The sequence below is a fragment of the Tasmannia lanceolata genome, unplaced genomic scaffold, assembly GCF_043159265.1.
Source record: "Tasmannia lanceolata isolate RefF3 unplaced genomic scaffold, GAP_Taslan_0.1 ptg000018l, whole genome shotgun sequence".
NCBI classification, from domain to species: Eukaryota; Viridiplantae; Streptophyta; class Magnoliopsida; order Canellales; family Winteraceae; genus Tasmannia; species Tasmannia lanceolata.
In genome coordinates, this window is record NW_027518695.1 from 33,856,905 (window position 1) to 33,871,885 (window position 14,981).

Here is a 14,981-nt window from a genome sequence, read left to right on the forward strand (position 1 = left end):
CTTAATTAAATGGACGAGAACTCTCTCATCCCACCGAATTATTAAATGAGATTCCTTTCCGTGGAAACAGAATTTGAAGACCTCCGATTTGTAGAAAGTTTACAATTTCGGACTTAAAATGAGAGAGTTATGGAGGTTTTGATTTTGGGTTACGTTTCGCATACTCTTTATGAAACGGACTAGAACTCTCTCATCCCGCCGCATTTTTAAATGAATATTTTTTCCGTTAAAGAGAATTCCAAGACCTCTTATTGGTAGGAATTTCACAACTTTTAAACTTAAAATGAGAGAGTTCTGGAGATTCTAATTTTGGGTGACATTTCGCACACTCTTTATTAAGCTAACGAGAACCCTCTTGTTCCACCGAATTTGTAAATGTGATTTTTTTCCATTACAGGAGAATTTGAAGACCTCCGATTGGTAGAAATTTCACCACTTTTACAATTAAAATGAGAGTTGTGGGGGTTTTAATTTTGGGTGACATTTTGCACACTCTTTGTGGAACGGACCAGAACTCTCTTGTCCCACTAAATTTTGAAATGAGATTTCTTTCTCCTGAAAGTGAATTTGAAGACCTCCGATTGGTAGAAATTTCACCACTTTTAAACATAAAATGAGAGATTTGTGGAGGTTTTAATTTTGGGTGACGTTTCGCACACTCTTTGTAAAATGGATCCCTTGAAAGAGAATTTGAAGACCTCAGATTGGAAGATTCACCACTTTTAAACTTAAAATGGGAGAGTTATGGCGGTTTTAATTTCGGGTGACATTTCGCACACTCTTTATTAGACGAACCAGAACTCTCTTACCCCACCGAATTTTTAAACGAGATTTCTTTCCCTTGAATGAGAATTTGAAGACCTCCGATTGGTAGAAATTTAACCACTTTTAAACTTAAAATGAGAGAGTAGTGGAGATTTTAATTTTGGGTGATGTTTCGCACACTGTTTACGAAACAGACGAGAACTCTCTCATCCCCCCAATTTTCAAATCAGATTTCTTTCCCCTGAAAGAGAATTTGAAGACCTTCGATTGGTAGAAATTTCACCACTTTTATACTAAAGAAGAGAGAGTTGTTGAGGTCTTAATTTTGGGTGACGTTTTGCACACTCTTTATGAAATGGACCAGAACTCTCTGATCCCTCCAAATTTTGAAACGAGATTTCTTTCCCCTAGAAGAGAATTTGAGGACCTCCGATTGGAAGAGATTTTACCACTTTTAAACTTAAATTGTGAGAGTTACGGAGGTTTTAATTTTTGGTGACATTTCGCACACTCTTAATGAAATGGACGAGAACTCTCTCATCCCACCGAATTATTAAATGAGATTCCTTTCCGTGGAAACAGAATTTGAAGACCTCCGATTTGTAGAAAGTTTACAATTTCGGACTTAAAATGAGAGAGTTATGGAGGTTTTGATTTTGGGTTACGTTTCGCATACTCTTTATGAAACGGACTACAACTCTCTCATCCCGCCGCATTTTTAAATGAATATTTTTTCCGTTAAAGAGAATTCCAAGACCTCTTATTGGTAGGAATTTCACAACTTTTAAACTTAAAATGAGAGAGTTCTGGAGATTCTAATTTTGGGTGACATTTCGCACACTCTTTATTAAGCTAGCGAGAACCCTCTTGTTCCACCGAATTTGTAAATGTGATTTTTTTCCTTTAAAGTAGAATTTGAAGACCTCTGATTGGTAGAAATTTCACCACTTTTACAATTAAAATGAGAGTTGTGGGGGTTTTAATTTTGGGTGACATTTTGCACACTCTTTATGGAACGGACCAGAACTCTCTTGTCCCACTAAATTTTGAAATGAGATTTCTTTCTCCTGAAAGTGAATTTGAAGACCTCCGATTGGTAGAAATTTCACCACTTTTAAACATAAAATGAGAGATTTGTGGAGGTTTTAATTTTGGGTGACGTTTCGCACACTCTTTGTAAAATGGATCCCTTGAAAGAGAATTTGAAGACCTCAGATTGGTAGAAATTTCACCACTTTTAAACTTAAAATGGGAGAGTTATGGCGGTTTTAATTTCGGGTGCATTTCACACACTCTTTATTAGACGAACCAGAACTCTCTTACCCCACCGAATTTTTAAACGAGATTTCTTTCCCTTGAATTAGAATTTGAAGACCTTTGATTGGTAGAAATTTAACCACTTTTAAACTTAAAATGAGAGAGTAGTGGAGATTTTAATTTTGGGTGATGTTTCGTACACTGTTTACGAAACAGACGAGAACTCTCTCATCCCCCCAATTTTCAAATCAGATTTCTTTCCCCTGAAAGAGAATTTGAAGACCTTCGATTGGTAGAAATATCACCACTTTTATACTAAAGAAGAGAGAGTTGTTGAGGTCTTAATTTTGGGTGACGTTTCGCACACTCTTTATGAAATGGACCAGAACTCTCTCATCCCTCCAAATTTTGAAACGAGATTTCTTTCCCCTAGAAGAGAATTTGAGGACCTCCGATTGGAAGAGATTTTACCACTTTTAAACTTAAATTGTGAGAGTTACGGAGGTTTTAATTTTTGGTGACATTTCGCACACTCTTAATTAAATGGACGAGAACTCTCTCATCCCACCGAATTATTAAATGAGATTCCTTTCCGTGGAAACAGAATTTGAAGACCTCCGATTTGTAGAAAGTTTACAATTTCGGACTTAAAATGAGAGAGTTATGGAGGTTTTGATTTTGGGTTACGTTTCGCATACTCTTTATGAAACGGACTAGAACTCTCTCATCCCGCCGCATTTTTAAATGAATATTTTTTCCGTTAAAGAGAATTCCAAGACCTCTTATTGGTAGGAATTTCACAACTTTTAAACTTAAAATGAGAGAGTTCTGGAGATTCTAATTTTGGGTGACATTTCGCACACTCTTTATTAAGCTAACGAGAACCCTCTTGTTCCACCGAATTTGTAAATGTGATTTTTTTCCATTACAGGAGAATTTGAAGACCTCCGATTGGTAGAAATTTCACCACTTTTACAATTAAAATGAGAGTTGTGGGGGTTTTAATTTTGGGTGACATTTTGCACACTCTTTGTGGAACGGACCAGAACTCTCTTGTCCCACTAAATTTTGAAATGAGATTTCTTTCTCCTGAAAGTGAATTTGAAGACCTCCGATTGGTAGAAATTTCACCACTTTTAAACATAAAATGAGAGATTTGTGGAGGTTTTAATTTTGGGTGACGTTTCGCACACTCTTTGTAAAATGGATCCCTTGAAAGAGAATTTGAAGACCTCAGATTGGAAGATTCACCACTTTTAAACTTAAAATGGGAGAGTTATGGCGGTTTTAATTTCGGGTGACATTTCGCACACTCTTTATTAGACGAACCAGAACTCTCTTACCCCACCGAATTTTTAAACGAGATTTCTTTCCCTTGAATGAGAATTTGAAGACCTCCGATTGGTAGAAATTTAACCACTTTTAAACTTAAAATGAGAGAGTAGTGGAGATTTTAATTTTGGGTGATGTTTCGCACACTGTTTACGAAACAGACGAGAACTCTCTCATCCCCCCAATTTTCAAATCAGATTTCTTTCCCCTGAAAGAGAATTTGAAGACCTTCGATTGGTAGAAATTTCACCACTTTTATACTAAAGAAGAGAGAGTTGTTGAGGTCTTAATTTTGGGTGACGTTTTGCACACTCTTTATGAAATGGACCAGAACTCTCTGATCCCTCCAAATTTTGAAACGAGATTTCTTTCCCCTAGAAGAGAATTTGAGGACCTCCGATTGGAAGAGATTTTACCACTTTTAAACTTAAATTGTGAGAGTTACGGAGGTTTTAATTTTTGGTGACATTTCGCACACTCTTAATGAAATGGACGAGAACTCTCTCATCCCACCGAATTATTAAATGAGATTCCTTTCCGTGGAAACAGAATTTGAAGACCTCCGATTTGTAGAAAGTTTACAATTTCGGACTTAAAATGAGAGAGTTATGGAGGTTTTGATTTTGGGTTACGTTTCGCATACTCTTTATGAAACGGACTACAACTCTCTCATCCCGCCGCATTTTTAAATGAATATTTTTTCCGTTAAAGAGAATTCCAAGACCTCTTATTGGTAGGAATTTCACAACTTTTAAACTTAAAATGAGAGAGTTCTGGAGATTCTAATTTTGGGTGACATTTCGCACACTCTTTATTAAGCTAGCGAGAACCCTCTTGTTCCACCGAATTTGTAAATGTGATTTTTTTCCTTTAAAGTAGAATTTGAAGACCTCTGATTGGTAGAAATTTCACCACTTTTACAATTAAAATGAGAGTTGTGGGGGTTTTAATTTTGGGTGACATTTTGCACACTCTTTATGGAACGGACCAGAACTCTCTTGTCCCACTAAATTTTGAAATGAGATTTCTTTCTCCTGAAAGTGAATTTGAAGACCTCCGATTGGTAGAAATTTCACCACTTTTAAACATAAAATGAGAGATTTGTGGAGGTTTTAATTTTGGGTGACGTTTCGCACACTCTTTGTAAAATGGATCCCTTGAAAGAGAATTTGAAGACCTCAGATTGGTAGAAATTTCACCACTTTTAAACTTAAAATGGGAGAGTTATGGCGGTTTTAATTTCGGGTGCATTTCACACACTCTTTATTAGACGAACCAGAACTCTCTTACCCCACCGAATTTTTAAACGAGATTTCTTTCCCTTGAATTAGAATTTGAAGACCTCCGATTGGTAGAAATTTAACCACTTTTAAACTTAAAATGAGAGAGTAGTGGAGATTTTAATTTTGGGTGATGTTTCGTACACTGTTTACGAAACAGACGAGAACTCTCTCATCCCCCCAATTTTCAAATCAGATTTCTTTCCCCTGAAAGAGAATTTGAAGACCTTCGATTGGTAGAAATTTCACCACTTTTATACTAAACAAGAGAGAGTTGTTGAGGTCTTAATTTTGGGTGACGTTTCGCACACTCTTTATGAAATGGACCAGAACTCTCTCATCCCTCCAAATTTTGAAACGAGATTTCTTTCCCCTAGAAGAGAATTTGAGGACCTCCGATTGGAAGAGATTTTACCACTTATAAACTTAAATTGTGAGAGTTACGGAGGTTTTAATTTTTGGTGACATTTCGCACACTCTTAATGAAATGGACGAGAACTCTCTCATCCCACCGAATTATTAAATGAGATTCCTTTCCGTGGAAACAGAATTTGAAGACCTCCGATTTGTAGAAAGTTTACAATTTCGGACTTAAAATGAGAGAGTTATGGAGGTTTTGATTTTGGGTTACGTTTCGCATACTCTTTATGAAACGGACTACAACTCTCTCATCCCGCCGCATTTTTAAATGAATATTTTTTCCGTTAAAGAGAATTCCAAGACCTCTTATTGGTAGGAATTTCACAACTTTTAAACTTAAAATGAGAGAGTTCTGGAGATTCTAATTTTGGGTGACATTTCGCACACTCTTTATTAAGCTAGCGAGAACCCTCTTGTTCCACCGAATTTGTAAATGTGATTTTTTTCCTTTAAAGTAGAATTTGAAGACCTCTGATTGGTAGAAATTTCACCACTTTTACAATTAAAATGAGAGTTGTGGGGGTTTTAATTTTGGGTGACATTTTGCACACTCTTTATGGAACGGACCAGAACTCTCTTGTCCCACTAAATTTTGAAATGAGATTTCTTTCTCCTGAAAGTGAATTTGAAGACCTCCGATTGGTAGAAATTTCACCACTTTTAAACATAAAATGAGAGATTTGTGGAGGTTTTAATTTTGGGTGACGTTTCGCACACTCTTTGTAAAATGGATCCCTTGAAAGAGAATTTGAAGACCTCAGATTGGTAGAAATTTCACCACTTTTAAACTTAAAATGGGAGAGTTATGGCGGTTTTAATTTCGGGTGACATTTCACACTCTTTATTAGACGAACCAGAACTCTCTTACCCCACCGAATTTTTAAACGAGATTTCTTTCCCTTGAATTAGAATTTGAAGACCTCCGATTGGTAGAAATTTAACCACTTTTAAACTTAAAATGAGAGAGTAGTGGAGATTTTAATTTTGGGTGATGTTTCGTACACTATTTACGAAACAGACGAGAACTCTCTCATCCCCCCAATTTTCAAATCAGATTTCTTTCCCCTGATAGAGAATTTGAAGACCTTCGATTGGTAGAAATTTCACCACTTTTATACTAAAGAAGAGAGAGTTGTTGAGGTCTTAATTTTGGGTGACGTTTCGCACACTCTTTATGAAATGGACCAGAACTCTCTCATCCCTCCAAATTTTGAAACGAGATTTCTTTCCCCTAGAAGAGAATTTGAGGACCTCCGATTGGAAGAGATTTTACCACTTATAAACTTAAATTGTGAGAGTTACGGAGGTTTTAATTTTTGGTGACATTTCGCACACTCTTAATGAAATGGACGAGAACTCTCTCATCCCACCGAATTATTAAATGAGATTCCTTTCCGTGGAAACAGAATTTGAAGACCTCCGATTTGTAGAAAGTTTACAATTTCGGACTTAAAATGAGAGAGTTATGGAGGTTTTGATTTTGGGTTACGTTTCGCATACTCTTTATGAAACGGACTACAACTCTCTCATCCCGCCGCATTTTTAAATGAATATTTTTTCCGTTAAAGAGAATTCCAAGACCTCTTATTGGTAGGAATTTCACAACTTTTAAACTTAAAATGAGAGAGTTCTGGAGATTCTAATTTTGGGTGACATTTCGCACACTCTTTATTAAGCTAGCGAGAACCCTCTTGTTCCACCGAATTTGTAAATGTGATTTTTTTCCTTTAAAGTAGAATTTGAAGACCTCTGATTGGTAGAAATTTCACCACTTTTACAATTAAAATGAGAGTTGTGGGGGTTTTAATTTTGGGTGACATTTTGCACACTCTTTATGGAACGGACCAGAACTCTCTTGTCCCACTAAATTTTGAAATGAGATTTCTTTCTCCTGAAAGTGAATTTGAAGACCTCCGATTGGTAGAAATTTCACCACTTTTAAACATAAAATGAGAGATTTGTGGAGGTTTTAATTTTGGGTGACGTTTCGCACACTCTTTGTAAAATGGATCCCTTGAAAGAGAATTTGAAGACCTCAGATTGGTAGAAATTTCACCACTTTTAAACTTAAAATGGGAGAGTTATGGCGGTTTTAATTTCGGGTGACATTTCACACTCTTTATTAGACGAACCAGAACTCTCTTACCCCACCGAATTTTTAAACGAGATTTCTTTCCCTTGAATTAGAATTTGAAGACCTCCGATTGGTAGAAATTTAACCACTTTTAAACTTAAAATGAGAGAGTAGTGGAGATTTTAATTTTGGGTGATGTTTCGTACACTATTTACGAAACAGACGAGAACTCTCTCATCCCCCCAATTTTCAAATCAGATTTCTTTCCCCTGATAGAGAATTTGAAGACCTTCGATTGGTAGAAATTTCACCACTTTTATACTAAAGAAGAGAGAGTTGTTGAGGTTTTAATTTTGGGTGACGTTTCGCACACTCTTTATGAAATGGACCAGAACTCTCTCATCCCTCCAAATTTTGAAACGAGATTTCTTTCCCCTAGAAGAGAATTTGAGGACCTCCGATTGGAAGAGATTTTACCACTTTTAAACTTAAATTGTGAGAGTTACGGAGGTTTTAATTTTTGGTGACATTTCGCACACTCTTAATGAAATGGACGAGAACTCTCTCATCCCACCGAATTATTAAATGAGATTCCTTTCCGTGGAAACAGAATTTGAAGACCTCCGATTTGTAGAAAGTTTACAATTTCGGACTTAAAATGAGAGAGTTATGGACGTTTTGATTTTGAGTTACGTTTCGCATACTCTTTATGAAACGGACTAGAACTCTCTCATCCCGCCGCATTTTTAAATGAATATTTTTTCCGTTAAAGAGAATTCCAAGACCTCTTATTGGTAGGAATTTCACAACTTTTAAACTTAAAATGAGAGAGTTCTGGAGATTCTAATTTTGGGTGACATTTCGCACACTCTTTATTAAGCTAACGAGAACCCTCTTGTTCCACCGAATTTGTAAATGTGATTTTTTTCCATTAAAGGAGAATTTGAAGACCTCCGATTGGTAGAAATTTCACCACTTTTACAATTAAAATGAGAGTTGTGGGGGTTTTAATTTTGGGTGACATTTTGCACACTCTTTATGGAACGGACCAGAACTCTCTTGTCCCACTAAATTTTGAAATGAGATTTCTTTCTCCTGAAAGTGAATTTGAAGACCTCCGATTGGTAGAAATTTCACCACTTTTAAACATAAAATGAGAGATTTGTGGAGGTTTTAATTTTGGGTGACGTTTCGCACACTCTTTGTAAAATGGATCCCTTGAAAGAGAATTTGAAGACCTCAGATTGGTAGATTCACCACTTTTAAACTTAAAATGGGAGAGTTATGGCGGTTTTAATTTCGGGTGACATTTCACACACTCTTTATTAAACGAACCAGAACTCTCTTACCCCACCGAATTTTTAAACGAGATTTCTTTCCCTTGAATGAGAATTTGAAGACCTCCGATTGGTAGAAATTTAACCACTTTTAAACTTAAAATGAGAGAGTAGTGGAGTTTTTAATTTTGGGTGATGTTTCGCACACTGTTTACGAAACAGACGAGAACTCTCTCGTCCCCCCAATTTTCAAATCAGATTTATTTCCCCTGAAAGAGAATTTGAAGACCTTCGATTGGTAGAAATTTCACCACTTTTATACTAAAGAAGAGAGAGTTGTTGAGGTCTTAATTTTGGGTGACGTTTTGCACACTCTTTATGAAATGGACCAGAACTCTCTGATCCCTCCAAATTTTGAAACGAGATTTCTTTCCCCTAGAAGAGAATTTGAGGACCTCCGATTGGAAGAGATTTTACCACTTTTAAACTTAAATTGTGAGAGTTACGGAGGTTTTAATTTTTGGTGACATTTCGCACACTCTTAATGAAATGGACGAGAACTCTCTCATCCCACCGAATTATTAAATGAGATTCCTTTCCGTGGAAACAGAATTTGAAGACCCCCGATTTGTAGAAAGTTTACAATTTCGGACTTAAAATGAGAGAGTTATGGAGGTTTTGATTTTGGGTTACGTTTCGCATACTCTTTATGAAACGGACTACAACTCTCTCATCCCGCCGCATTTTTAAATGAATATTTTTTCCGTTAAAGAGAATTCCAAGACCTCTTATTGGTAGGAATTTCACCACTTTTAAACATAAAATGAGAGAGTTCTGGAGATTCTAATTTTGGGTGACATTTCGCACACTCTTTATTAAACTGACGAGAACACTCTCGTTCCACCGAATTTGTAAATGTGATTTTTTTCCTTTAAAGGAGAATTTGAAGACCTCCGATTGGTAGAAATTTCACCACTTTTACAATTAAAATGAGAGTTGTGGGGGTTTTAATTTTGGGTGACATTTCGCACACTCTTTATGAAAGGGACCAGAACTCTCTTGTCCCACTAAATTTTGAAATGAGATTTCTTTCCCCTAAAAGTGAATTTGAAGACCTCGGATTGGTAGAAATTTCACCACTTTGAAACATAAAATGAGAAAGTTGTGGAGGTTTTCATTTTGGGTGACGTTTCGCACACTCTTTATAAAATGGACCAGAATTCTCTTATCCCACCGAATTTTGGAATGAGATTTCTTTCCCTTGAAAGAGAATTTGAAGACCTCAGATTGGTAGAAATTTCACCACTTTTAAACTTAAAATGGGAGAGTTATGGCGGTTTTAATTTCGGGTGACATTTCACACACTCTTTATTAAACGAACCAGAATTCTCTTACCCCACCGAACTTTTAAACGAGATTTCTTTCCCTTGAATGAGAATTTGAAGACCTCCGATTGGTAGAAATTTCTCCACTTTTAAACTTAAAATGAGGGAGTTTTGGAGATTTTAATTTTGGGTGACATTTCGCACACTGTTTACGAAACAGACGAGAACTCCTTCATCCCCCCAATTTTCAAATCAGATTTCTTTCCCCTGAAAGAGAATTTGAAGACCTTCGACTGGGAGAAATTTCACCACTTTTATACTAAAAAAGAGAGAGTTGTTGAGGTTTTAATTTTGGGTGACGTTTCGCACACTCTTTATGAAATGGACCAGAACTCTCTCATCCCACCAAATTTTAAAACGAGATTTCTTTCCCCTGGAAGAGAATTTAAGGACCTCCTATTGGAAGAGATTTTACCACTTTTAAACTTAAAATGAGAGAGTTACGGAGGTTTTTAGTTTTGGTGACATTTCGCACACTCTTAATGAAATGGACGAGAACCCTCTCATCCCACCGAATTATTAAATGAGATTCCTTTCCGTGGAAACAGAATTTGAAGACCTCCGATTTGTAGAAAGTTTACAATTTCGGACTTAAAATGAGAGAGTTATGGAGGTTTTGATTTTGGGTTACGTTTCGCATACTCTTTATGAAACGGACTAGAACTCTCTCATCCCGCCGCATTTTTAAATGAATATTTTTTCCGTTAAAGAGAATTCCAAGACCTCTTATTGGTAGGAATTTCACAACTTTTAAACTTCAAATGAGAGAGTTCTGGAGATTCTAATTTTGGGTGACATTTCGCACACTCTTTATTAAGCTAACGAGAACCCTCTTGTTCCACCGAAATTGTAAATGTGATTTTTTTCCATTAAAGGAGAATTTGAAGACCTCCGATTGGTAGAAATTTCACCACTTTTACAATTGAAATGAGAGTTGTGGGGGTTTTAATTTTGGGTGACATTTTGCACACTCTTTATGGAACGGACCAGAACTCTCTTGTCCCACTAAATTTTGAAATGAGATTTCTTTCTCCTGAAAGTGAATTTGAAGACCTCCGATTGGTAGAAATTTCACCACTTTTAAACATAAAATGAGAGATTTGTGGAGGTTTTAATTTTGGGTGACGTTTCGCACACTCTTTGTAAAATGGATCCCTTGAAAGAGAATTTGAAGACCTCAGATTGGTAGAAATTTCACCACTTTTAAACTTAAAATGGGAGAGTTATGGCGGTTTTAATTTCGGGTGACATTTCACACACTCTTTATTAAACGAACCAGAACTCTCTTACCCCACCGAATTTTTAAACGAGATTTCTTTCCCTTGAATGAGAATTTGAAGACCTCCGATTGGTAGAAATTTAACCACTTTTAAACTTAAAATGAGAGAGTAGTGGAGATTTTAATTTTGGGTGATGTTTCGCACACTGTTTACGAAACAGACGAGAACTCTCTCATCCCCCCAATTTTCAAATCAGATTTCTTTCCCCTGAAAGAGAATTTGAAGACCTTCGATTGGTAGAAATTTCACCACTTTTATACTTAAGAAGAGAGAGTTGTTGAGGTTTTAATTTTGGGTGACGTTTCGCACACTCTTTATGAAATGGACCAGAACTCTCTCATCCCTCCAAATTTTGAAACGAGATTTCTTTCCCCTAGAAGAGAATTTGAGGACCTCCGATTGGAAGAGATTTTACCACTTTTAAACTTAAATTGTGAGAGTTACCGAGGTTTTAATTTTTGGTGACATTTCGCACACTCTTAATGAAATGGACGAGAACTCTCTCATCCCACCGAATTATTAAATGAGATTCCTTTCCGTGGAAACAGAATTTGAAGACCTCCGATTTGTAGAAAGTTTACAATTTCGGACTTAAAATGAGAGAGTTATGGAGGTTTTGATTCTGGGTTACGTTTCGCATACTCTTTATGAAACGGACTAGAACTCTCTCATCCCGCCGCATTTTTAAATGAATATTTTTTCCGTTAAAGAGAATTCCAAGACCTCTTATTGGTAGGAATTTCACAACTTTTAAACTTAAAATGAGAGAGTTCTGGAGATTCTAATTTTGGGTGACATTTCGCACACTCTTTATTAAGCTAGCGCGAACCCTCTTGTTCCACCGAATTTGTAAATGTGATTTTTTTCCTTTAAAGTAGAATTTGAAGACCTCTGATTGGTAGAAATGTCACCACTTTTACAATTAAAATGAGAGTTGTGGGGGTTTTAATTTTGGGTGACATTTTGCACACTCTTTATGGAACGGACCAGAACTCTCTTGTCCCACTAAATTTTGAAATGAGATTTCTTTCTCCTGAAAGTGAATTTGAAGACCTCCGATTGGTAGAAATTTCACCACTTTTAAACATAAAATGAGAGATTTGTGGAGGTTTTAATTTTGGATGACGTTTCGCACACTCTTTGTAAAATGGATCCCTTGAAAGAGAATTTGAAGACCTCAAATTGGTAGAAATTTCACCACTTTTAAACTTAAAATGGGAGAGTTATGGCGGTTTTAATTTCGGGTGACATTTCACACACTCTTTATGAGACGAACCAGAACTCTCTTACCCCACCGAATTTTTAAACGAGATTTCTTTCCGTTGAATTAGAATTTGAAGACCTCCGATTGGTAGAAATTTAACCACTTTTAAACTTAAAATGAGAGAGTAGTGGAGATTTTAATTTTGGGTGATGTTTCGTACACTGTTTACAAAACAGACGAGAACTCTCTCATCCCCCCAATTTTCAAATCAGATTTCTTTCCCCTGAAAGAGAATTTGAAGACCTTCGATTGGTAGAAATTTCACCACTTTTATACTAAAGAAGAGAGAGTTGTTGAGGTTTTAATTTTGGGTGACGTTTCGCACACTCTTTATGAAATGGACCAGAACTCTCTCATCCCTCCAAATTTTGAAACGAGATTTCTTTCCCCTAGAAGAGAATTTGAGGACCTCCGATTGGAAGAGATTTTACCACTTTTAAACTTAAATTGTGAGAGTTACGGAGGTTTTAATTTTTGGTGACATTTCGCACACTCTTAATGAAATGGACGAGAACTCTCTCATCCCACCGAATTATTAAATGAGATTCCTTTCCGTGGAAACAGAATTTGAAGACCTCCGATTTGTAGAAAGTTTACAATTTCGAACTTAAAATGAGATAGTTATGGAGGTTTTGATTTTGGGTTACGTTTCGCATACTCTTTATGAAACGGACTAGAACTCTCTCATCCCGCCGCATTTTTAAATGAATTTTTTTTCCGTTAAAGAGAATTCCAAGACCTCTTATTGGTAGGAATTTCACAACTTTTAAACTTAAAATGAGAGAGTTCTGGAGATTCTAATTTTGGGTGACATTTCGCACACTCTTTATTAAGCTAACGAGAACCCTCTTGTTCCACCGAATTTGTAAATGTGATTTTTTTCCATTAAAGGAGAATTTGAAGACCTCCGATTGGTAGAAATTTCACCACTTTTACAATTAAAATGAGAGTTGTGGGGGTTTTAATTTTGGGTGACATTTTGCACACTCTTTATGGAACGGACCAGAACTCTCTTGTCCCACTAAATTTTGAAATGAGATTTCTTTCTCCTGAAAGTGAATTTGAAGACCTCCGATTGGTAGAAATTTCACCACTTTTAAACATAAAATGAGAGATTTGTGGAGGTTTTAATTTTGGGTGACGTTTCGCACACTCTTTGTAAAATGGATCCCTTGAAAGAGAATTTGAAGACCTCAGATTGGTAGAAATTTCACCACTTTTAAACTTAAAATGGGAGAGTTATGGCGGTTTTAATTTCGGGTGACATTTCACACACTCTTTATGAGACGAACCAGAACTCTCTTACCCCACCGAATTTTTAAACGAGATTTCTTTCCCTTGAATTAGAATTTGAAGACCTCCGATTGGTAGAAATTTAACCACTTTTAAACTTAAAATGAGAGAGTAGTGGAGATTTTAATTTTGGGTGATGTTTCGTACACTGTTTACGAAACAGACGAGAACTCTCTCATCCCCCCAATTTTCAAATCAGATTTCTTTCCCCTGAAAGAGAATTTGAAGACCTTCGATTGGTAGAAATTTCACCACTTTTATACTAAAGAAGAGAGAGTTGTTGAGGTTTTAATTTTGGGTGACGTTTCGCACACTCTTTATGAAATGGACCAGAACTCTCTCATCCCTCCAAATTTTGAAACGAGATTTCTTTCCCCTAGAAGAGAATTTGAGGACCTCCGATTGGAAGAGATTTTACCACTTTTAAACTTAAATTGTGAGAGTTACGGAGGTTTTAATTTTTGGTGACATTTCGCACACTCTTAATGAAATGGACGAGAACTCTCTCATCCCACCGAATTATTATATGAGATTCCTTTCCGTGGAAACAGAATTTGAAGACCTCCGATTTGTAGAAAGTTTACAATTTCGGACTTAAAATGAGAGAGTTATGGAGGTTTTGATTTTGGGTTACGTTTCGCATACTCTTTATGAAACGGACTAGAACTCTCTCATCCCGCCGCATTTTTAAATGAATATTTTTTCCGTTAAAGAGAATTCCAAGACCTCTTATTGGTAGGAATTTCACAACTTTTAAACTTAAAATGAGAGAGTTCTGGAGATTCTAATTTTGGGTGACATTTCGCACACTCTTTATTAAGCTAACGAGAACCCTCTTTTCCACCGAATTTGTAAATGTGATTTTTTTCCATTAAAGGAGAATTTGAAGACCTCCGATTGGTAGAAATTTCACCACTTTTACAATTAAAATGAGAGTTGTGGGGGTTTTAATTTTGGGTGACATTTTGCACACTCTTTATGGAACGGACCAGAACTCTCTTGTCCCACTAAATTTTGAAATGAGATTTCTTTCTCCTGAAAGTGAATTTGAAGACCTCCGATTGGTAGAAATTTCACCACTTTTAAACATAAAATGAGAGATTTGTGGAGGTTTTAATTTTGGGTGACGTTTCGCACACTCTTTGTAAAATGGATCCCTTGAAAGAGAATTTGAAGACCTCAGATTGGTAGATTCACCACTTTTAAACTTAAAATGGGAGAGTTATGGCGGTTTTAATTTCGGGTGACATTTCACACACTCTTTATTAAACGAACCAGAACTCTCTTACCCCACCGAATTTTTAAACGAGATTTCTTTCCCTTGAATGAGAATTTGAAGACCTCCGATTGGTAG